A 26,369-nucleotide genomic window follows, 5' to 3' on the forward strand; every position below is an offset into this window, starting at 1 on the left:
TCTTTTTCTTTTAGGATGGCCACCCGGAAGGGAACCAGACGACGTTTACATGGGGAGACAAACAAGTCCATATGCACAATCTTTGGAGAAAAGTGCCAGTTGGAACCGCCTGTCCACCTGCACATCTCAGCATGCACCGAGGACGGTGCAATCTTTAAGTGTGGGGAGGTCGATACCGATCTCCATGGGTTAGTTACTCTCTTTTCAACACCAATGTTTATAGTTTTCTTTGTTACTGAGTTGTTGCATTGCATAATAGATTGCATGTGTAGTTGATTGTTTGCATTTAAGTACTACTTGGTTGAAAAATAATAAATTTCTTTCTAGGACCCTATTTTTGAAAAATTTCACTAATTTAAATTAAAATATTTATGTGTTAAATTTGTTTGAAGTTGTATTTGGAACATGGTTTTTGAGCCAAAGAACACACAACCTATGAGATTTTGAGCTTATTTATATGGTTACATTATTTAACCATAATATTTTATTCTTGTGTGTTTACTTCTCTATAATTGTGATCTTTACTTTGTTCCATCATATATGTCCTTTGTTTAGTGTATTTACATGCTTGCATATGATTGAGGCCATTACTTGTTTAAGCTCACTTATCCCAAATAAGCCTACCCTTCTTGTCACCCTTGTTAGCCACTTTGAGCTTTTTAATCCCCTTCTATTCTATAACCACATCACTAGCCTTAAGCAGAAAAATAATTAAATACTCCAATTGAATCTTTGGTTAGCTTAAGATAGAGATTGTGCATCAACTAAGTGTGGGGAAACTGTGGAAACATGGGTTAATAAGGGAATGTATCATGTTTCTAATTTATTTGAATAATGAAAATTTGGGAACTTACTCATGTAAAACCAGAAAAAATTAAAAGTCCATCTGCATTGATAAGTTATGTTTATTTTTCTATTTCAAAAAAAAATATTCAATAAATAAATAAATAAATAAGGGGACAAAAATTACCCAAATGCAAAGTTAAGTTAATAAAAGATCAATGCACATGTGATAAAAGTAAAGAAATATCAAAAATTTGGTACATGAGTATGGGAATTATATAAAAGTGGGAATTATGGGTAGCTAGGTATGACTTTAAAAGTTACATAATGTGTGTGTTAGGTGAGAGCTTAGGTTAGTCAAAGATTCATATTTTAACTCACTTGACCATACATGTATCCTTACCTTTACCTCAGCCCCATTACAACCCTGAAAAGATCTCATGATGTTTGCATTGGTATGCTAAATATTTGTTGATTGGTTAGATGAAGAACAAGGTTGAGAAAGCATTACTAGGGAAGAGTAGAGTGATCGACCCTAGACACTTGAGAGTTAGAGTGATATACACTACCGGTAAGGGTTCAGTGCTTGATTCTATGTTCCCTGCTTTCATGAGCTATCTTCTTACAAGTTTGCTTGTCTTTACTGTATAATTTGAATTAGTGGAATTTGATTTATGTTTGTCTTGAAGAACTTATTTGCTTTTAACCAAGTAGACAAAATCAAATAGTTGCATTCATATATATAGGTTGCATTGCATTGCATTGCATGAGTCTAACTTCTCCTTATTCATTTATTTTATCTCCTTAAGCTAAGCATGAGGACATGCTAATGTTTAAGTGTGGAGAGGTTGATAAACCATTATTTTATGGTTTATATTGTGTTTATTTGAGTGGTTTTTATCAAGTCTTTACCCACTTATTCATATGATTTGCATGATTTTACAATTCCTTCCTAGTTTAGTTCCATCGTTGAAAACTTGCTTCCTAGAGGTCTTTAAATTGTATATTTTAATTCTCCTTTACACGATTCGATGTCATGATCCGTGTATTAAGTGTTTCAGGCTTCATAGGGCAGGAATGGCTTAGAGAATGGAGAGGAAGCTCGCAAAAATGGAAGGAACACAAGAAACTAAGGAGATGACCAGCGAACAGCGACGCGCACACATGGCTGATGCGTGCACGCGAAATAGAGAAAATCACAGCGATGCGTACGCGTGCCTGACGCGTACGCGTGGATTGGAGTTTGCGCAAACGACGCGAGCGTGTGCCTGATGCGCACGCGTGGAAAGGAAAATCGACCAGCGACGCGTACCCATGAGTGACGCGTACGCGTAACATGCGCGATCTGCAGAAAATTCAGAAAATGCTGGGGGCGATTTCGGGCTGCATTTTGACCCAGTTTTCGGCCTAGAAACACATAATAAAGCCAGGGAACATGCAGAGACTCAATCGATACTTAACATACTGAATACGCTTTTCATTATTCATAATTTTAGGTTTAGATGTAGTTTTTAGAGAGAGAGGTTCTCTCCTTTCTCTTAGGATTTAGGATTTAGGATTTCTCTTAATTTTAGGATTACTTCTCTTTGAATACAGGTTTATTTTTCCTTTAATTTATTTTCTACTGTTATTTATTCTATTACTTTAATTGTTATTTATCTTTCCAAATTGGCTTATGAACCTTTTCCATGTTAAGATTTGAATGTTCTATTTAATAGAATTTGAGGTATTTTAGAATTAAGATCATTTTGATTTACTTATGTTATGGATATTTCCAATTTAAATTAGATTTATTTCCCTTTTGGCTTTGGTTGAGTAATTGGTGACGCTTGAGTTATCAAACTCAGTAGTAGATTGAGATTTGGGAATTGCTGATTGATTTGGATCGCTCTAAAGCTAGTCTTTCCACAGGAGTTGACTAGGACTTGAGGATCAAATTAATTAGTCCACTTGACTTTCCTTTATTTAGTAAGGGTTAACTAAGTGGGAGAAAAATCCAATTCTCATCACACCTGATAAGGATAACTAGGATAGGACTTCCAGATCTCATACCTTGCCAAGAGATTTTCTAATTATTAATTTATTTTCCTGCTATTTAATTTCCCTGTTTAACCTTTCAAAAACCCAAAATATACCTTTTTCCATAACCAATAATAAATCATACATCCCTGCAATTCCTTGAGAAGACGACCCGAGGTTTAAATACTTCGATTTATTATTTTTATTGGGTTTGCTTAAGTGACAACCAAAAATTTTGTACGAAAGGATTCTCTGTTGGTTTAGAAACTATACTTACAACGCAATTATATTTGTGAATTTCTTTACTGGCAGAAATCCGTTCATCAGTGGGTCTTCCAGGAGGAAAACCTCTAGTTCTTTGTGATCCTTCATCTTCTCACCATGATAAAGTTTTAAGCGATGTCCATTGACCTTGATGAATTTGGAGCTAGAAGGATGACTGATGAGCGGATAATTTATACGCTTTTTGGCATTATTTTTAGTATGTTTTAGTAGGATCTAGTTACTTTTAGGGATGTTTTTATTAGTTTTTATGTTAAATTCACATTTCTGGACTTTACTATGAGTTTGTGTATTTTTCTGTGATTTCAGGTATTTTCTGGCTGAAATTGAGGGACTTGAGCAAAAATCAAATTCGGAGGTTGAAGAAGGACTGCTGATGCTGTTGGATTCTGACCTCCCTACACTCAATATGAATTTTCTGGAGCTACAAAATTCAAAATGGCGCGCTTTTAATTGCGTTGGAAAGTAGACATTCAGGGCTTTCCAGCAATATATAATAATCCATACTTTGGTCTAGTTTAGACGATGCAAAAGGGTGTTGAACGCCAGTTCTACACTGCAGTCTGGAGTTAAACGCCAGAAACACGTCACGAACCAGAGTTGAACGCCAGAAACACGTTACAAACTAACGTTCAACTCCAAGAATGACCTCTCCATGTGTAAACTTCAAGCTCAGCCCAAGCACACACCAAGTGGGCCCCAAAAGTGGATTTATGCATCAATTACTTACTTCTGTAAACCCTAGTAACTAGTTTAGTATAAATAGGACTTTTTACTATTGTATTTACATCTTGGGACGTCTAGTTCTTAGATCATGGGGGCTGGCCATTCGGCCATGCCTGAACCTTTCACTTATGTATTTTTCAATGGTAGAGTTTCTACACTCCATAGATTAAGGTGTGGAGCTCTGCTGTTCCTCATGATTTAATGCAAAGTACTACTGTTTTTCTATTCAATTCAACTTATTCCGCTTCTAAGATATCCATTCGTTCCCAACAACATGATGAATGTGATGATTATGTGACGCTCATCATCATTCTCACTTATGAACGCGTGCCTGACAAACACTTCCGTTCTACATGCAAACAAGCTAGAATGAATATCTCTTAGATATCTAATACAGGGGACCGAGTCCGAGTTATTAGTGTCTTCGTGGTATAAGTTAGAACCCATGGATGGCCATTCCTGAGATCCGGAAAGTCTAAACCTTGTCTGTGGTATTCCGAGTAGGATCTGGGAAGGGATGGATGTGACGAACTTCAAACTCGCGAGTGCTGGGCATAGTGACAGACGCAAAAGGAGGGTGAATCCTATTCCAGCATGATCGAGAACCTCCAGATGATTAGCCATGCCTTGACAGAGCATTTGGACCATTTTCACAGAGAGGATGGGATGTAGCCATTGACAACGGTGATGCCCTTATAGAAAGCTTGCCATGGAGAGGAGTAAGACTGATTGGATGAAGACAGCGGGAAAGCAGAGATTCAGAGGAACGAAAGCATCTCTATACGCTTATCTGAAATTCTCACCAATGAATTACATAAGTATTTCTATCTTTATTTTCTGTTTATTTACTATTATTATTCGAAAACTCCATAACCATTTGATATCCGCCTGACTGAGATTAACAAGATGACCATAGCTTGCTTCATACCAACAATCTCCGTGGGATCGACCCTTACTCACGTAAGGTTTTATTACTTAGACGACCCAGTGCACTTGCTGGTTAGTTGTGCGAAGTTGTGAAGTTATGTTTGGACCATGGTATTGTGCACCAGTTATTGGCGCCATTGCCAGGGAGAGAACGAACAACAAATTTTACAATCTCAGAGTAACAATTTCGCATACCAAGTTTTTGGCGCCGTTGCCGGGGATTGTTTGAGTTTGGACAACTGACGGTTCATCTTGTTGCTCAGATTAGGTAATTTTCTTTTTGTTTTATTTTCAAAAATTTTTCAAAAATCTTTCAAAAATTTCTCATCTATTTTCGAAAATTATTCTAAATTTTTAAGAATGAATTCTAGAGTTTCATGGTAACATGTTGAAGCCTGGCTGGCTGTAAAGCCATATCCAAATTCTTTTGGATTGAGGCTTCCACTTGTTAACATAAAAGGCATGTATATGAAGTTGGATGAAGTATCAGCTGTTATATGCTTGATTTGTATCTTCTAAAGCTTGGCTGGCTAGTGAGCCATGTCTAACCCTTGGATTGGAGCTTTAGACTAAGAGTGCAAGATTCCTGGAATTCATATTAAAAATTTTGGAATCTTTATTTTTCTTTTTCACATTAATTTTCGAAAAAAAATTTATAAAATCATAAAAAAAAATCAAAAAAAAATTTGTGTTTCTTGTTTGAGTCTTGAGTCAATTTTTAAGTTTGGTGTCAATTGTATTTTTTTCTAAAAAAATTTATGCATTTTTCGAAAATTCATGCATTCATAGTGTTCTTCATGATCTTCAAGTTGTTATTGGACAGTCTTCTTGTTTGATCTTCATATTTTCGTGTTTTGTGTCTTTTCTTGTTTTTCATATGCATTCTTGCATTCATAGTGTCTATGCATAAAAAATTTCTAAGTTTGGTGTCTTGCATGTTTTCTTTTCTTGAAAATTTTTCAAAAATAAGTTCTTGATGTTCATCTTGACATTCAAAGTGTTCTTGGTGTTCATCTTGACATTCATAGTGTTCTTGCATTCATCACATGTTTAGATCCAAAATTTTCATGCATTGCATCATTTTCATGTTTTTCTCTTTCATCATTAAAAATTCAAAATTCAAAAAAATATCTTTCCCTTTTTCACTCATAAATTTCAAAAATTTGAATTGACTTTTTCAAAAAATTTTAAAATCTAGTTGTTTTTATGAGTCAAATCAAATTTTCAATTTAAAAATCTTATCTTTTTCAAAATCTTTTTCAAAAATCAAATCTTTTTCATTTCTCTTATTTATTTTCGAAAATTTTAAAAATATTTTTCAAAAATACTTTTCTTAATTTTATTTCATAATTTTCAAAAATATCATCAAAAATTAATATTTTGATTCAAAAATTTCAAGTTTGTTACTTGCTTGTTAAGAAAGATTCAAACTTTAAGTTCTAGAATCATATCTTGTGATTTCTTGTGAATCAAGTCATTAATTGTGATTTTAAAAAATCAAATCTTTTTCAAAAATTTGACTTTAAAATATCTTTTCTAGCTTCTTATCTTCTTATCTTTTCAAAATTGATTTTCAAATCTTTTTCAACTAACTAATTGACTTTTTGTTTGTTTCTTATCTTTTTCAAAATTACCTAACTAACTATCCCTCTCTAATTTTCGAAAATACCTCCCTCTTTTTCAAAAATTCTTTTTAATTAATTAATTGTTTCAATTTTTAATTTTAATTTTAATTTTATCTTAATTTTCAAAAATCATTAACTCTTTTTCAAAATTAATTTTTGAAATTCCCTCTCCCTCATCTTCTTCTATTCATTTAATTACTTACTAACACTTCTCTTCATCTCATATCTCTGCTCTCCTCACCTTTGTGTTTGGATTCTCCTCCCTTCTCTTTCCTTACATTACATTCTTTTCTTCTTCTACTCACACAAAGGAATCTCTATACTGTGACATAGAGGATTCCATATTTTCTGTGTTATTCCCTTCTTTATCATATGAGCAGGAGCAAGGACAAGAACATTCTTGTTGAAGCAGATCCAGAACCTGAAAGGACTCTGAAAAGAAAACTAAGAGAAGCTAAAATACAATAATCCAGAGACAACCTTACAGGAATTTTCGAACAAGAAGAGAAGATGGTAGCCGAAAATAATAATAATGCAAGGAGGATGCTTGGTGACTTTACTGCACCTAATTCCAATTTACATGGAAGAAGCATTTCCATCCCTTCCATTGGAGCAAACAATTTTGAGCTTAAACCTCAATTAGTTTCTCTGATGCAACAAAACTGCAAGTTTCATGGACTTCCATCTGAAGATCCTTTTCAGTTCTTAACTGAATTTTTGCAGATCTGTGATACTGTTAAGACCAATGGAGTAGATCCTGAAGTCTACAGGCTCATGCTTTTCCCTTTTGCTGTAAGAGACAGAGCTAGAATATGGTTGGATTCTCAACCTAAAGATAGCCTGAACTCTTGGGATAAGCTGGTCAAGGCTTTCTTAGCCAAGTTCTTTCCTCCTCAAAAGCTGAGTAAGCTTAGAGTGGATGTTTAAACCTTCAGACAGAAAGAAGGTGAATCCCTCTATGAAGCTTGGGAGAGATACAAGGAACTGACCAAAAAGTGTCCTTCTGACATGCTTTCAGAATGGACCATCCTGAATATATTCTATGATGGTCTGTCTGAATTAGCTAAGATGTCATTGGATACTTCTGCAGGTAGATCCATTCACCTAAAGAAAACGCCTGCAGAAGCTCAAGAACTCATTGACATGGTTGCTAATAACCAGTTCATGTACACTTCTGAGAGGAACCCTGTGAGTAATGGGACGCCTCAGAAGAAAGGAGTTCTTGAAATTGATACTCTGAATGCCATATTGGCTCAGAATAAAATATTGACTCAGCAAGTCAATATGATTTCTCAGAGTCTGAATGGAATGCAAGCTGCATCCAACAGTACTCAAGAGGCATCTGCTAAAGAAGATGCTTATGATCCTGAGAACCCTGCAATAGCAGAGGTAAATTACATGGGTGAATCCTATGGAAACACCTATAACCCCTCATGGAGAAATCACCCAAATCTCTCATGGAAGGATCAACAAAAGCCTCAACAAGGCTTTAATAATGGTGGAAGAAACAGGTTTAGCAATAGCAAGCCTTTTCCATCATCCACTCAGCAACAGACAGAGAACTCTGAACAAAATGCCTCTAATTTAGCAAACTTAGTCTCTGATCTATCTAAGGCCACTCTGAGTTTCATGAATGAAACAAGGTCCTCCATTAGAAATTTGGAGGCACAAGTGGGCCAGCTGAGTAAGAAGATCACTGAAACCCCTCATAGTGCTCTCCCAAGCAATACAGAAGAAAATTCAAAAGGAGAGTGCAAGGCCATTGATATAACCATCATGGCCGAATCCAAAGAGGAAGGGGAGAACGTGAATCCCAAGGAGGAAGACCTCCTGGGACGTCCAGTGATCAATAAGGAGTTTCCCTCTGAGGAACCAAAGGACTCTGAGACTCATCTAGAGACCATAGAGATTCCATTGAACCTCCCTATGCCATTCATGAGCTCTGAAGAGTACTCTTCTTCTGAAGAGAATGAAGATGTTACTGAAGAGCAAGTTGCCAAGTTCCTTGGTGCAATCATGAAGCTGAATGCCAATTTATTTGGTAAAGAGACTTGGGGAGATGAACCTCCCCTGTTCACCAATGAACTAAATGCATTGGATTAACTGAGATTGCCTCAGAAGAAACAGGATCCTGGAAAGTTCCTAATACCTTGCACCATAGGCACCATGACCTTTGAGAAGGCTCTATGTGACCTTGGGTCAGGGATAAACCTCATGCCACTCTCTGTAATGGAGAAACTGGGAATCTTTGAGGTACAAGCTGCTAAAATCTCATTAGAGATGGCAGACAATTCCAGAAAATAGGCTTATGGACAAGTAGAGGACATATTAGTAAAGGTTGAAGGTCTTTACATCCCTGCTGATTTCATAATCCTAGATACTGGGAAGGATGAGGATGAATCCATCATCCTTGGAAGACCCTTCCTAGCCACAGCAAGAGCTGTGATTGATGTTAACAGAGGTGAACTAGTCCTTCAATTAAATGGGGACTCCCTTGAGTTTAAAACTCAAGCACATCCTTTTGTAAACATGGAAAAGAGGCACAGTAAGCTTCTCTCAAAACAGAGTCAACCAGAGCCCCCACAGTCAAACTCTAAGTTTGGTGTTGGGAGGCCACAACCAAACTTTAAGTTTGGTGTTGAACTCCCATATCCAAACTCTAAGTTTGGTGTTGGGAAGCCTCAACAATGCTCTGAACATCTATGAGGCTCCATGAGAGCCCACTGTCAAGCTATTGACATTAAAGAAGCGCTTGTTGGGAGGCAACCCAATTTTTATTTATCTAATTTTAATTTATTTTTATTGTTATTTCATGTTTTATTAGGTTCATGATCATGTGGAGTCACAAAATAAATATAAAAATTGAAAACGGAATCAAAAAAAGCAGAAGAAAAATCACACCCTGGTGGAGGATTTTACTGGCGTTTAAACGCCAGTAAGGAGCATCTGGCTGGCGTTCAACGCCAGAACAGAGCATGGATCTGGCATTGAACGCCAGAAATGCACACTGAGGAAGAGCTGGCGCTGAACGCCAGAAACAAGCATCTGGCTGGCGTTCAACGCCAGAAATATGCTGCATCTGGGCGCTGAACGCCCAGAACAAGCATCAATTCGGCGTTTAAACGCCAGAATTGCATGCAAAGGCATTTTACATGCCTAATTGGTGCAGGGATGCAAATCCTTGACACCTCAGGATCTGTGGACCCCACAGGATCAACTCAGCATCTGTGGACCCCACAGGATCCCCACCTACCACCACTCACTCTCTTCCCTCTTCTCAATGTTCATCCTCTCTTCCCTATCACCACTTCACCACTCACATCCATCCACTCTTCCCCATAAATCTACCTCATAAACTCCACCTACCTTCAAAATTCAAAATCAATTTCCCACCCAAACCCACCCTATATGGCCGAAACTAACCTCCCTCCTCTCCTCCATATTTTCTTCTTCTTCTTCATCTATTCTTTCTTCTCTTGCTCGAGGGTGAGCAATATTCTAAGTTTGGTGTGGTAAAAGCATAAGCTTTTTGTTTTTCCATTACCATTGATGGCACCCAAGACCGAAGAATCCTCTAGAAAAGGAAAAGAGAAGACAAAAGCTTCCACCTCCGAGTCATGGGAGATGGAAAGATTCATCTCCAAAGCTCATCAAGACCACTTCTATGATGTTGTGGCCAAGAAGAAGGTGATCCCCGAGGTCCCTTTCAAGCTCAAGAGAAATGAGTATTCGGAGATCCGACATGAAATCCAAAGAAGAGGTTGGGAAGTTCTAACAAACCCCATCTAACAAGTCGGCATCCTAATGGTTCAAGAGTTCTATGCCAATGCATGGATCACTAAGAACCATGATCAAAGTAAGAACCCGAACCCAAAGAATTATCTCACCATGGTTTGGGAGAAATACTTAGATTTTAGTCCGGAAAATGTGAGGTTGGCGTTTGACTTGCCTATGATGCAAGGAGATGCACGCCCCTACACTAGAAGGGTCAATTTTGATCAAAGGTTGGACCAAGTCCTCACGGACATATGTGTGGAAGGAGCTCAATGGAAGATTGACTCAAAAGGTAAACCGGTTCAACTTAGAAGACTAGACCTCAAGCCTGTGGCTAGAGGATGGTTGGAGTTCATCCAACGCTCCATCATCCCCACTAGCAACCGATCTGAAGTTACTGTGGATCGAGCCATCATGATTCATAGCATCATGATTGGTGAGGAAGCAGAAGTTCATGAAGTCATCTCCCTTGAACTCTACAAAATAGCCGAAAAGTCCTCCCCCTTGGCAAGGCTAGCTTTCCCTCATCTTATTTTCCATCTATTTTACTCAGCTGGAGCTTTCATAGAAGGAGACATTCCCATTGAGGAAGAGAAGCCCATCACTAAGAAAAGGATGGAGCAAACAAGAGAGCCCACTCATGGAGCTCAAGAAACGCATGAGGAAGCTCACCATCAAGAAATCCCTGAGATACCTCAAGGGATGCACTTTCCTCCACAGAATTTTTGGGAGCAAATCAACACCTCCCTAGGAGAATTAAGTTCCAACATGGGACAATTAAGGGTGGAACATCAAGAGCACTCCATCATACTCCATGAAATTAGAGAAGATCAAAGAGCAATGAGGGAGGACCAACAAAGACAAGGAAGAGACATAGAAGAGCTCAAGGACATCATTGGTTCCTCAAGAAGGAAACGCCACCATCACTAAGGTGGACTCATTCCTTGCTCTTAAATTTTCTGTTTTTCGTTTTCTTATGTTAAATATTTATCTATGTTTGTGTCTTATTACATGATCATTAGCATTTAGTAACTTTGTCTTAAAGTTATGAATGTCCTATGAATCCATCACCTCTCTTAAATGAAAAATATTTTAATTCAAAAGAACAAGAAGTACATGAGTTTCGAATTTATCCTTGAACTTAGTTTAATTATATTGATGTGGTGACAATACTTTTTGTTTTCTGAATGAATGATTGAACAGTGCATATGTCTTTTGAAGTTGTTGTTCATGAATGTTAAATATGTTGGCTCTTGAAAGAATGATGACAAGGAGACATGTTATTTGATAATCTGAAAAATCATAAAAATGATTCTTGAAGCAAGAAAAAGCAGTGAATACAAAAGCTTGCAGAAAAAAAAATATAAAATATAGAAAAAGAAAAAGCAAGCAGAAAAAGCCAAAAGCTCTTAAAACCAAAAGGCAAGAGCAAAAAGCCAATAACCCTTAAAACCAAAAGGAAAGGGTAATAAAAAAGATCCCAAGGCTTTGAGCATCAGTGGATAGGAGGGCCTAAAGGAATAAAATCCTGGCCTAAGCGACTAAACCAAGCTGTCCCTAACCATGTGCTTGTGGCGTGAAGGTGTCAAGTGAAAACTTGAGACTGAGCGGTTAAAGTCAAGGTTCAAAGCAAAAGAAGAGTGTGCTTAAGAACCCTGGACACCTCTAATTGGGGGCTTTAGCAAAGCTGAGTCACAATCTGAAAAAGTTCACCCAATTATGTGTCTGTGGCATTTATGTATCCGGTGGTAATACCGGAAAACAAAGTGCTTAGGGCCACGGCCAAGACTCATAAAGTAGCTGTGTTCAAGAATCAACATACTGAACTAGGAGAATCAATAACACTATCTGAACTCTGAGTTCCTATAGATGCCAATCATTCTGAACCTTAATGGATAAAGTGAGATGCCAAAACTATTCAAGAGGCAAAAAGCTACAAGTCCCGCTCATCTGATTGGAGCTATGTTTCATTGATAGTTTGGAATTTATAGTATATTCTCTTCTTTTTATCCTATTTGATTTTCAGTTGCTTGGGGACAAGCAACAATTTAAGTTTGGTGTTGTGATGAGCGGATAATTTATACGCTTTTTGGCATTGTTTTTAGTATGTTTTTAGTAGGATGTTTTTATTAGTTTTATGTTAAATTTACATTTCTGGACTTTACTATGAGTTTGTGTATTTTTCTGTGATTTCAGGTATTTTCTGGCTGAAATTGAGGGACTTGAGAAAAAATCAGATTCGAAGGTTGAAGAAGGACTGCTGATGCTGTTGGATTCTGACCTCCCTACACTCAAAATGGATTTTCTGGAGCTACAGAACTCAAAATGGCGCGCTTCCAATTGAATTGGAAAGTAGACATTCAGGGCTTTCCAGCAATATGTAATAGTCCATACTTTGGTCGAGTTTAGACGACGCAAAAGGGCGTTGAACACCAGTTCTATGCTGCAGTCTGGAGTTAAACGCCAGAAACACGTCACGAACCAGAGTTGAACGCCAGAAACACGTTACAAACTAACGTTCAACTCCAAGAATGACCTCTCCATGTGTAAACTTCAAGCTCAGCCCAAGCACACACCAAGTGGGCCCCGGAAGTGGATTTATGCATCAATTACTTACTTCTGTAAACCCTAGTAACTAGTTTAGTATAAATAGGACTTTTTACTATTGTATTTACATCTTGGGACGTCTGGTTCTTAGATCATGGGGGCTGGCCATTCAGCCATGCCTGAACCTTTCACTTATGTATTTTTCAACGGTAGAGTTTCTACACTCCATAGATTAAGGTGTGGAGCTCTGCTGTTCCTCATGATTTAATGCAAAGTACTACTGTTTTTCTATTCAATTCAACTTATTCCGCTTCTAAGATATCCATTCGTTCCCAACAACATGATGAATGTGATGATTATGTGACGCTCATCATCATTCTCACTTATGAACGCGTGCCTGACAAACACTTCCATTCTACATGCAAACAAGCTAGAATGAATATCTCTTAGATATCTAATACAGGGGACCGAGTCCGAGTTATTAGTATCTTCGTGGTATAAGTTAGAACCCATGGATGGCCATTCCTGAGATTTGGAAAGTCTAAACTTTGTCTGTGGTATTCCGAGTAGGATCTGGGAAGGGATGGCTGTGACGAACTTCAAACTCGCGAGTGCTGGGCGTAGTGACAGACGCAAAAGGAGGGTGAATCCTATTCCAGCATGATCGAGAACCTCCAGATGATTAGCCATGCCGTGACAGAGCATTTGGACCATTTTCACAGAGAGGATGGGATGTAGCCATTGACAACGGTGATGCCCTTACAGAAAGCTTGCCATGGAGAGGAGTAAGACTGATTGGATAAAGACAGCGGGAAAGCAGAGATTCAGAGGAACGAAAGCATCTCTATACGCTTATCTGAAATTCTCTCCAATGAATTACATAAGTATTTCTATCTTTATTTTCTGTTTATTTACTATTATTATTCGAAAACTCCATAACCATTTGATATCCGCCTGACTGAGATTAACAAGATGACCATAGCTTGCTTCATACCAACAATCTCTGTGGGATCGACCCTTACTCACGTAAGGTTTTATTACTTGGACGACCCAGTGCACTTGCTGGTTAGTTGTGCGAAGTTGTGAAGTTATGTTTGGACCATGGTATTGTGCACCAGTTATTGGCGCCATTGCCAGGGAGAGAACGAACAACAAATTTTACAATCTCAAAGTAACAATTTCGCATACCAATGACGCAGGTGAAAAACTCCATATGGCTCTGCTTTTTCTACTCTGTATGGACCTTCCCATCTTGATCTCAATTTACCTGGAATGAGCCTCAGTCTGGAGTTATAAAGAAGAACTAACTCCCCTGGTCTGAATTCTCTCCTTTTTATGTGCTTGTCATGGACAGCCTTCATCTTTTCTTTGTATCGCCTGGAGTTGTCATATGCTTCTAGGCGAAGGTTCTCTAGTTCTGCTAGTTGCAGCTTCCTTTCAGCACCAACTTTCTCAAAATTCATGTTGCACTCCCTCATAGCCCAGAAAGCCTTGTGTTCCACCTCTACTGGAAAGTGGCAAGCTTTTTCGTATACTAAGCGGAAGGGGTTTATCCCAATGTGTGTCTTGTATGCTGTTCTGTATGCTCAGAGTGCATCTTCTAGCCTGGCACTCCAATCCTTCCTATGAGGCTTTACTATCTTCTCCAAAATACGTTTAATCTCTCTGTTAGAGACTTCTGCTTGGCCATTGGTCTGGGGATGGTAAGCTGTTGCTACTTTGTGAACTATTCCATGCTTCTTCAGTAATCCTGCTAGTCTCCTGTTACAAAAATGGGTGCCTTGATCGCTCACGATTGCTCGTGGTGATTCAAAGCGACAAATGATATGGTTTCTAACAAAGGAAACAACAGTGTTAGTATCATCAGTACGGGTAGGAATTGCTTCCACACATTTAGAAACATAATCCACAGCTAACAGTATATAAAAGTAACCATTAGAGTTTGGAAATGGACCCATAAAGTCAATGCCCCAAACATAAAAAATTTCACAGAAAAGCATAATCTGTTGAGGCATCTCATCCCTCTTGGATATATTACCAAACCTTTGGCAAAGAGGAACAAGATTTACAAAATTCAGCAGCATCTTTAAAAAGAGTAGGCCACCAGAATCCACAGTCTAAGATTTTTCTAGCTGTTCTTTGAGGGCCAAAGTGTCCACCACTCTCAGATGAGTCACAGGCCTCAAAAATGGACTGAAATTCTGATTGAGTTACACATCGTCTAATTACCTGGTCAGCACCACACCTCCATAGATATGGGTCATCCCATATATAATATTTGGACTCACTTTTCAGCTTGTCTCTCTGATACTTAGTAAAATGTGGAGGGAAAGTGTGGCTAACTAGATAATTAGCTACAGGTGCATACCAAGGAACGACTTCGGATACTGCATGTAAGCTATCAAATGGGAAAGTATCATTTATAGGAGTGGAGTCATCCTTAATGTGCTCAAGGCGACTCAAGTGGTCCGCCACTAAATTCTGGTTACCGCTTCTATCCTTAATTTCTAAATCAAATTCTTGCAGCAGCAGTATCCAATGTATTAGCCTTGGTTTGGACTCCTTTTTAGCTAATAAATATTTTAGAGCTGAGTGGTCCGAGTACACTACTACCTTAGTACCAAGTAAATAGGCTCAAAATTTATCCAGAGCAAAAACAATAGCAAGAAGCTCTTTTTCAGTAGTTGTGTAGTTAGACTGAGCAGCGTCTAATGTCTTAGACGCATAAGCAATTACAAAAGGATCCTTACCTTCGTGCTGAGCCAGCGCCGCTCCTACTGCATGGTTGGAGGCGTCACACATAATCTCAAATGGCTGGCTCCAGTCTGGTCCTCTTACAATTGGAGCTTGAGTCAGGGCGATCTTCAGCTTATCAAATGCTTGTATGCAATGCTCACTGAACTCGAACTCAATATCTTTCTGTGGTAATCTGGATAAAGGTAATACTACCTTACTGAAGTCCTTAATGAATCTCCTATAGAAACCTGCATGGCCAAGGAACGAACGGACTTCCCTCATGGAGGAAGGGTAAGGTAAACTAGAAATAACATCCACCTTTGCTGGATCTACAGAAATGCTAGTATTAGACACCACATGTCCTAATACAATTCCTTGTTTTACCATAAAGTGATATTTTTCAAAATTCAGTACAAGGTTTGAACTAACACACCTGTCTAATACTCTAGTTAAACTATCCAAGCAAAGGCTAAATGAATCACCATAGACGCTAAAATCATCCATAAAAACCTCCATATAGTTCTCAATAAGATCAGAGAAAAGACTCATCATACACCTTTGAAAAGTGGCTGGTGCATTGCATAAGCCAAATGGCATTCTCTTATAAGCATAAGTTCCAAAAGGACATGTAAAAGTAGTCTTTTCCTGATCTTTAGGAGCTATATGAATTTGAAAATAGCCTGTATAACCATCTAAAAAGCAATAATGGGATTTACCTGACAGGCGATCAAGCATCTGATCAATAAATGGCAAGGGGTAGTGATCCTTGTGAGTGGCTTGGTTGAGACGCCTATAGTCAATGCAAACCCTCCATGAATTCTGCACTCTAGTTGTCAGAAGCTCCTTATTGTTGTGACTCCAGACTTCTTGGGCACCACTTGTACTGGACTGACCCATTCACTGTCTGAGATGGGGTAAATGATATCTGCTTCAAGTAGCCTGGTCACTTCTTTCTTGACAACTTCCAAGATGGTGGGATTCAATCTTCTCTGGGGCTGACGGACAGGCCTTGCTCCCTCTTCTAAGAATATTCTGTGCTCACAAACTTGAGGGCTGATACCTACTATATCTGCCAAGCTCCATCCAATTGCTTTCTTATGTTTTCTCAGTACACTAAGCAGCTGTTCTTCCTGTTGAGAAGTGAGTTCCCTTGCAATGATCACTGGGAACTTCTTCTTATCCTCAAGGTAAGCATACTTGAGGTGTGGAGGAAGGGGCTTTAATTCCAATTTCTTCTCATGGATAGGTTCTGGATCTTCCGGGGCTAGTGATAATGGCAAAGTGTCCTCATTGTGTTCAAAGGGTGTCCCCACACTTAGACCTTGCTCCAAGTGATTATCTTCTAATTCTTCTTGGTGAACCTCAGCTACAGTTTCATCAATAATATCGCACTGGAAGATAGAATGATCTTCCGGAGGGTGCTTCATAGCTTCATTTAAACTGAACTTCACTGCTCTGCCATCTATCTCAAAGGAGTAAGTTCCTGAGAATGCATCCAGCTTGAACTTTGAAGTCTTTAGGAATGGTCTTCCAAGCAGGATTGATGATGGTCTTCCTGAGTCACTAGGGGGCATTTCCAGGATATAGAAGTCAATGGGAACTGTGAGCCCCTTAATGCTCACTAATACATCTTCAGCAATTCCAACCACTGTAATAATGCTTTTATCTACTAACAAAAAATGAGCTGCCAACCTTTTTAAGGGAGGGAGCCTCAAAGTATCATATATAGATGATGAGCGGATAATTTATACGCTTTTTGGCATTATTTTTGCATAGTTTTTAGTATGATTTAGTTAGTTTTTAGTATATTTTTATTAGTTTTTAAATTAAAATCACATTTCTGGACTTTACTATGAGTTTGTGTGTTATTTTGTGATTTCATGTAATTTCTAGCTGAAATTGAGGGACTTGAGCAAAAATCAGATTCAGAGGCTGAAGAAGGACTGCAGATGCTGTTGGATTCTGACCTCCCTGCACTCAAAGTGGATTTTCTGGAGCTACAAGAGTCTAAATGGCGCGCTCTCAATTGCGTTGGAAAGTAGACATCCAGGGCTTTTCAGCAATATATAATAGTCCATACTTTGCCCGAGTTTAGATGATGCAAACTAGCGTTCAACGCCAGCTCTCTGCCCTATTCTGGCGTTAAACGCCAGAAACAGGTTGCAAAGCAGAGTTAAACGCCAGAAATAGGTTACAAACTGGTGTTTAACCCCAAGGAAGACCTCGACACGTGGAAGCTTTAATGCTCAGCCCAAGCACACACAAAGTGGGCCCGGAAGTGGATTTATGCATCATTTACTTATTTTTGTAAACCATAGGTTACTAGTTCAATATAAATAGGACCTTTTATTATTGTATTGAGAATCTTGGTCATTCTGGTTCCCTCTCTGGGGCCGAAGCCAATGAACACCATTATCACTTATGTATTTTCAACGGTAGAGTTTCTACACACCATAGATTAAGGTGTGGAGCTTTGCTGTTCCTCATGAATTAATGCAAAGTACTATTGTTTCTCTATTCAATTCAAGCTTATTCTTATTCTAAGATATTCATCCGCACCCAAGAACATGATGAATGTGATGATTATGTGACGCTCATCACCATTCTCATTTATGAACGCGTGCCTGACAACCACTTCCGTTCTATATGAAGACAAGCTAGAATGAGTATCTCTTAGATATCTAATACAGGGGACCGAGTCCAAGATATTAGAGTCTTCATGGTATAAGCTAGAATTATTGGCGGCCATTCTTGAGATCCGGAAGGTCTAAACCTTGTCTATAGTATTCCGAGTAGGATTTGGGAAGGGATGGCTGTGACGAGCTTCAAACTCGCGAGTGCTGGGCGTAGTGACAAACGCAAAAGGATTACTGAATCCTATTCCAGCAGGATCGAGAACCGACAGATGATTAGCCGTGCGGTGACAGCGCATTTTGGACCATTTTCACTGAGAGGATGGGATGTAACCATTGACAATGGTGATGCCCAACATACAGCTTGCCATGGAAAGGAGTATGAAGGATTGGATGAAAGCAGTAGGAAAGCGGAGATTCAAAAGGAACTAAGCATCTCTATACACTTATCTGAAATTGTCACCAATGAATTACATAAGTATCTCTATCTTTAGTTTACGTCTTAATTATATTTTAATTATTAAAACTCTATAACTATTTGAATCCGCCTGACTGAGATTTGCAAGATGACCATAGCTTGCTTCAAGCCGACAATCTCCGTGGGATCGACCCTTACTCACGTAAGGTTTATTACTTGGACGACCCAGTGCACTTGCTGGTTAGTTGTGCGAAGTTGTGACAAAAAACTAAGATTATGAATGTGCGTATTAAGTTTTCAGCGCCGTTACCAAGGAATGAACGATCATGATTTCGTGCACCAAATTTTTTGCGCCGTTGCTGGGGATTGTTCGAGTTTGAACAACTGACGGTTCATCTTGTTGCTCAGATTAGATAATTTTATTTTATTTTTAAGCTTTTTATTTCTTATTTTCGAAAATAATACAAAAAAAAGAAAAAAATTATTAAATTATTCTATGTTCTTCAGAATTTTTAAGAATGAATTCTAGAGTTTCATGATGATCTGTTGAAGTCTGGCTGGCTGTAAAGCCATGTCTAAATTCTTTTGGACTGAGGCTTCCTCTTCACATGCTTGAACTATGTATGCTGAAGCTTGGCTGGCCATTGGCCATGTCTAGTGTTTTGGACCGGAGCTTTCACTGAAAGCTTGGCTGGCTAGTAAGCCATGTCTAATTCCTGGACCGGAGTTTTAGACTAACATTGCATGATTCCTGAAATTCTCATTAGAAATTTTGAAATCCTTATTTTCCTTTTCAAAATAATTTTCGAAAAATAAAAAAAAATTAATAAAATCATAAAATCAAAAATAATTTGATGTTTCTTGTTTGAGTCTAGTGTCAAATTGTAAGTTTGGTGTCAATTGCATAATTTTTAATTTCACTAAAAATTTCGAAAACTCATGCATGTGTTCTTCATGATCTTCAAGTTGTTATTGATGATTTTCTATGTTTGATCTTTAATTTTTCTTGTTTTGTGTCTTTTCTTGTTTTTCATATGCATTTTCAATTTGTTAGTGTCTAAAGTTTGAAATTTCTAAGTTTAGTGTCTTGCATGTTTTTCTTTTCTTAAAAATTTTCAAAAATAAGTTCTTGGTGTTCATCTTGACATTCAAAGTATTCTTGGTGTTCATCTTGACATTTAAAGTGTTCTTGCATGCATCATGTGTTTTGATCCTGAATTTTCATGTTTTGAGTCTTTTGGTTGTTTTTCTCTTTCTTCACTAAAAATTCAAAAATCAAAAAATATTTTTCCCTTATTCTCTCATAAATTTTCGAAAATTTGGTTTGATTTAGTCAAAAAGTTTTAAAATTTAATTGTTTCTTATGAGTCAAATCAAATTTTCAATTTAAAAATTCTATCTTTTTCAAATCTTTTTCAAAAATAAAATATTTTTCAATTTTTCATTCATAATTTCGAAATTTTCAAAATTTATTTTCTAAATCTTTTTCTTATTTCTATTTCATATTTTCGAAATTAATGCTAACAATTAATGTGATTGATTCAAAAAATTTTAGTTTGTTACTTGCCTAGTAAGAAAGGTTCAATCTTTAAACTCTAGAATCATATCTTTTTAGTTTCTTGTTAGTCAAGTAATCAACTTTAATTTTCAAAATCAAATCTTTTTAAATTTCTTTTTCAAATCTTTTTCAAAATAAATTTCAATCACATCTTTTTTTAAAAATCAATTTCAAAATCTTTTCTAACTTCTTATCTTTTCAAAATTGATTTTCAAATCATTTTCAATTAATCTTATCTTTTTGTTTGATTCTTATCTTTTTCAAAACTACCTAACTAATTCTCTCTCTCTAATTTTCGAAAATCACTAACCTCTTTTTCAAAATTCCTTTTTAATTAACTATTTGTTTTAAATTTTAATCTGATTTAATTTTATTTGTCTTCTTAATTTTTGAATTTTAACTTTAATTTTAAATTAAAAATAAAAATATTTTTATTTTATTTTATTTTTGAATTCTCTCCCCCTCACCTCTTTCTAATTATTTTATTTATCTACTAACACTTCTCTTCTTCTTAAAAATTCGAACCCTCTCCCTCTTTCTGTGTTCGAATTCTTTTTCTTCTCTTCTACTCACATAAAGGAACCTCTCTACTGTGGCAAAGAGGATCCCTATTATTTTCTGTTCCCTTCTTTTTCATATGAGCAGGAGCAAGGACAAGAACATTCTTGTTGAAGCTGATCTGGAACCTGAAAGGACTCTGAAGAGGAAGCTAAGAGAAGCTAAAGCACAACTCTCTGGAGAAAATCTGACAGAAATTTTCGAAAAAGAAGGAGACATGGCCGAAAATAATAACAATGCAAGGAAGTTGCTTGGTGACTTTACTGCACCAAATTTCAACTTACATGGAAGAAGCATCTCAATCCCTGCCATTGGAGCAAACAATTTTGAGCTAAAGCCTCAATTAGTTTCTCTGATGCAACAGAATTGCAAGTTTTATGGACTTCCATCTGAAGATCCTTTTCAGTTCTTAACTGAATTCTTGCAGATCTGTGATACTGTTAAGACCAATGGGGTTGATCCCGAGGTCTACAGGCTTATGCTTTTCTTGTTTGCTGTAAGAGACAGAGCTAGAATATGGTTGGACTCTCAACCTAAAGATAGCCTGAACTCTTGGGATAAGCTGGTCACAGCTTTCTTAGCCAAGTTCTTTCCTCCTCAAAAGCTTAGCAAGCTTAGAGTGGATGTTCAAACCTTTAAACAGAAAGAAGGTGAATCCCTCTATGAAGCTTGGGAGAGATACAAGCAACTGACCAAAAAGTGTCCTTCTGACATGCTTTCAGAATGGACCATCCTGGATATATTCTATGATGGTCTGTCTGAATTAGCTAAGATGTCATTGGACCATTCTGCAGGTGGATCCATTCACCTAAAGAAAATTCCTGTAGAAGCTCAGGAACTCATTGACATGGTCGCAAATAACCAGTTCATGTACACTTCTGAAAGGAATCCTGTGAGTAATGGGACGCCTCAGAGGAAGGGAGTTCTTGAAATTGATACTCTGAATGCCATATTGGCTCAGAATAAAATATTGACTCAGCAAGTCAATATGATTTCTCAGAGTCTGAATGGATTGCAAGCTGCATCCAACAGTACTAAAGAAGCATCTTCTGAGGAAGAAGCTTATGATCTTGAGAACCCTGCAATAGCAGAGGTGAATTACATGGGTGAAGCCTATGGAAACACCTATAATTTCTCATGGAGAAATCATCCAAGTTTCTCATGGAAGGATCAACAAAAGCCTCAACAAGGCTTTAATAAGGGTGGAAGAAATAGGTTTAGCAATAGCAAGCCTTTCCCATCATCCACTCAGCAACAGACAGAGAATTCTGAGCAGAATCCATCTAGCTTAGCAAATATAGTCTCTGATCTATCTAAGGCCACTCTAAGTTTCATGAATGAAACAAGATCCTCCATAAGAAATTTGGAGGAACAAGTGGGCCAGCTGAGTAAAAGAATCACTGAAACTCCTCCTAATACTCTCCCAAGCAATACAGAAGAGAATCCAAAAAGAGAGTGCAAGGCCATAACCTTACTTAGTGTGGCCGAACCCAAAGAGGAGGAGGAGGACGTGAATCCTAGTGAGGAAGACCTCTTGGGACATTCAGTGACCAATAAGAAGTTTCCCTTTGAGGAACCAAAGGAATCTGAGGCTCATCTAGAGACCATAGAGATTCTATTGAACCTCCTTTTACCATTCATGAGCTCTGATGACTCTTCATCTTCTGAAGAAGATGAAGACATTGTTCAAGGGCAAGTTGCCCAGTATTTAGGAGCAATTATGAAGCTGAATGCCAAGCTATTTAGTAATGAGACTTGGGAGGATGAGCCTCCATTGCTCATTAATGAACTAAATATCTGGGTTCAGCACACTTTACCTCAAAAGAAACAGGATCCTGGTAAATTTTTAATTCCCTGTAACATAGGCACCATGACCTTTGAGAATGCTCTGTGTGACCTGGGGTCAGGCATTAACCTTATGACACTCTCTGTAATGGAGAAACTTGGGATCTTTGAGGTGCAAGCTACCAGAATCTCATTAGAGATGGCAGACAACTCAAGAAAACAGGCTTATGGACTAGTAGAGGACGTGCTAGTAAAGGTTGAAGGCCTTTACATCCCTGCTGATTTCATAATCCTAGACATTGGGAAGGATGAGGATGAGTCCATCATCCCTGGAAGACCCTTCCTAGCCACAGCAAAAGCTGTGATTGATGTGGACAGAGGAGAGTTGGTCCTTCAACTGAATGAGGACTACCTTGTATTTAAAACTCAAGGTTCTCCTTCTGTAACCATGGAGAGGAAGCATGAAAAGCTTCTCTCACTGCAGAGTCAACCAAAGCCCCCACAGTCAAACTCTAAGTTTGGTGTTGGGAGGCCACAACCAAACTCTAAGTTTGGTGTTGAACTCCTACATTCAAACTCTATGTTTAGTGTTGGGAGGTTCCAACATTGCTCTGAATATCTGTGAGGCTCCATGAAAGCTCACTATCAAGCTATTGACATTAAAGAAGCGCTTGTTGGGAGGCAACCCAATGTTATTTAATTATATCTATTTATTTTCCATTGCTATTTTATTTTTTTTAGGTTGATGATCATGTGGAGTCATAAACTACTGAAAAATCAAAAACAGAATGAAAAACAGCATTGAAAACAGCACACCCTGGAGGAAGAGCATTCTGGCGTTTAAACGCCAGAAACAAACACCAAGCTGGCGTTTAACGCCAGAAACAAGCATCAATCTGGCGTTAAACGCTAGAAACAGGCTACATTTGGGCGTTTAATGCCAGACATGCATTCTAAGGGCGTTTTGCACGCCTAAATGGTGCAGGGATGAGAAATCCTTGACACCTCAGGATCTATGGACCCCACAGAATCCCCACCTACCCCACCTCTTCTTCTCTCCTCTTCACACCTTTTCATAAACCTCTTCCCCAAATACCCTTCACCAATCACCTCCATACCTCTTCCCCAAATACCTTTAACCACTAACATCCATCCACTCTTCCCCATAAATCCCTCAACACTACTCCATTTTCACACATTACAACCACCACTTCTCCCCCTTGGCCGAATACACCTTCTTCCTCCATCTCCTCCATTTTCTTCTTCTTCTACTACTTTCTTTCTTTTTTTGCTCAGGGACGAGCAAACCTTTTAAGTTTGGTGTGGTAAAAGCATTACTTTTTGTTTTTCCATAACCATTTATGGCACCTAAGGCCAGAGAAACCTCTAGAAAGAGGAAAAAGAAGGCAAAAACTTCCACCTCTGAGTCATGGGAGATGGAGAAATTCATCTCAAAAGCTCATCACTAAAAAAAAGATGGAGCAAACAAGAGATCATGGACCTCAATAAGAGCATGAGGAAATTCCTCACCATGAAATCCCTGAGATGCCTCAAGGAATGCACTTCCCTCCACAAAACTATTGGGAGCAAATCAACACCTCCCTAGGAGAATTAAGTTCTAACATGGGACAACTAAGGATGGAACACCAAGAGCACTCCATCATTCTCCATGAGATTAGAGAAGATCAAAGAGCTATGAGGGAGGAGCAACAAAGACAAGGAAAAGACATAGAGGAGCTCAAGAGCACCATTGGTTCTTCAAGAAGAGGAAGATGCCACCCTCACTAAGGTGGACTCGTTCCTTAATCTCCTTGTTCTTATTTTCCTGTTTTTTGGTTTTTGATCCTTATGTTTTATTTATGTTTGTGTCTTTATTACATGATCACTAGTGTCTAAGTGTCTATGTCTTAAAGCTATGAATGTCCTATGAATCCATCACCTCTCTTAAATGAAAAATGCTTTTAATCACAAAAGAACAAGAAGTACATGATTTCGAATTCATCCTTAAAATTAGTTTAATTATTTTGATGTGGTGACAATACTTTTTGTTTTCTGAATGAATGCTTGAGCAGTGCATATGTCTTTTGATATTGTTGTTTATGAATGTTAAATATGTTGGCTCTTGAAAGAATGATGAAAAGGAGAAATGTTATTTGATAATCTGAAAAATCATAAAATTGATTCTTGAAGCAAGAAAAAGTAGTGAATACAAAAGCTAGCGGAAAAAAAAAGAAGAAAAGAAAATTGGCGAAAAATAAAATATGATGAAAGAAAGAAAAAGAAAAAGCAAGCAGAAAAAGCCAAGAGCTCTTTAAACCAAAAGGCAAGAGCAAAAAGCCAGTAACCCTTTAAACCAAAAGGCAAGGGTAATAAAAAGGATCCAAGGCTTTGAGCATCAGTGGATAGGAGGGCCCAAAGGAATGAAATCCTGGCCTAAGCGGCTAAACTAAGTTGTCCCTAACCATGTGCTTGTGGCGTGAAGGTGTCAAGTGAAAACTTGAGACTGAGCGGTTAAAGTCGAGGTCCAAAGCAAAAACAGAGTGTGCTTAAGAACCCTGGACACCTCTAATTGGGGACTTTAGCAAAGCTGAGTCACAATCTGAAAAGGTTCACCCAATTATGTGTCTGTGACATTTATGTATCCGGTGGTAATACTGGAAAACAAAGTGCTTAGGGCCACGGCCAAGACTCATAAAGTAGCTGTGTTCAAGAATCAACATACTGAACTAGGAGAATCAATAATACTATCTAAATTCTAAGTTCCTATAGATGCCAATCATTCTGAACTTCAATGGATTAAGTGAGATGCCAAAACTGTTCAGAGGCAAAAATCTATTAGTCCCGCTCATCTAATTGGAGCTAAGTTTCATTGATATTTGGAATTTATAGTATATTCTCTTCTTTTTATCCTATTTGACTTTCAGTTGCTTGGGGACAAGTAACAATTTAAGTTTGGTGTTGTGATGAGCGGATAATTTATACGCTTTTTGACATTGTTTTTACATAGTTTTTAGTATGATTTAGTTAGTTTTTAGTATATTTTTATTAGTTTTTAAATAAAAATCATATTTCTGGACTTTACTATGAGTTTGTGTATTTTTTTGTGATTTCAGGTAATTTCTGGCTGAAATTGAGAGACTTGAGCAAAAATCAGATTCAGAGGCTGAAGAAAGACTGCAGATGCTGTTGGATTCTGACCTCCCTGCACTCAAAGTGGATTTTCTAGAGCTACAATAGTCCAAATGGCGCGCTCTCAATTGCGTTGGAAAGTAAACATCCAGAGCTTTCCAGAAATATATAATAGTCTATACTTTGCCCGAGTTTAGATGATGCAAACTGGCATTCAACGCCAGCTCTCTGCCCTATTCTGGCGTTAAAAGCCAGAAACAGGTTGCAAAGCAGAGTTAAACGCCAGAAATAGGTTACAAACTGGCATTTAACCCCAAGGAAGACCTCGACACGTGGAAGCTTCAATGCTCAGCCCAAGCACACACAAAGTGGGCCCGGAAGTGGATTTCTGCATCATTTACTTATTTCTGTAAACCCTAGGTTACTAGTTCAATATAAATAGGACCTTTTATTATTGTATTGAGAACCTTGGTCATTCTGGTTCCCTCTCTGGGGCCGAAGCCAATGAACACCATTATCACTTGTGTATTTTCAATGGTAGAGTTTCTACACACCATAGATTAAGGTGTGGAGCTCTGCTGTTCCTCATGAATTAATGCAAAGTACTATTGTTTTTCTATTCAATTCAAGCTTATTCTTATTCTAAGATATTCATCTGCACCCAAGAACATGATGAATGTGATGATTATGTGATGCTCATCACCATTCTCATTTATGAACGCGTGCCTGACAACCACTTCCGTTCTATATGAAGACAAGCTAGAATGAGTATCTCTTTGATATCTAATACAGGGGACCGAGTCCGAGATATTAGAGTCTTCGTGGTATAAGCTAGAATTATTGGCGGCCATTCTTGAGATCCGGAAGGT

General features: G+C 38.0%; 2 non-coding genes across 2 annotated transcripts; both read right to left on the reverse strand.

Annotated features, from left to right (window-relative positions):
- Positions 1 to 7,268: 7,268 nt before the first annotated feature.
- On the reverse strand, positions 7,269 to 7,376 carry LOC148579288 (small nucleolar RNA R71). The gene has a single exon (XR_015899650.1). It is a non-coding gene; the product is annotated as a small nucleolar RNA R71 (small nucleolar RNA).
- A 13,820-nt stretch (positions 7,377 to 21,196) lies between these two features.
- On the reverse strand, positions 21,197 to 21,304 carry LOC148579289 (small nucleolar RNA R71). The gene has a single exon (XR_015899703.1). It is a non-coding gene; the product is annotated as a small nucleolar RNA R71 (small nucleolar RNA).
- Between the last annotated feature and the right edge of the window lie 5,065 nt (positions 21,305 to 26,369).

The sequence above is a fragment of the Arachis ipaensis genome, chromosome B10 (genome assembly GCF_059453495.1).
Source record: "Arachis ipaensis isolate K30076 ecotype BB chromosome B10, ASM5945349v1, whole genome shotgun sequence".
Lineage (NCBI taxonomy): Eukaryota > Viridiplantae > Streptophyta > Magnoliopsida > Fabales > Fabaceae > Arachis > Arachis ipaensis.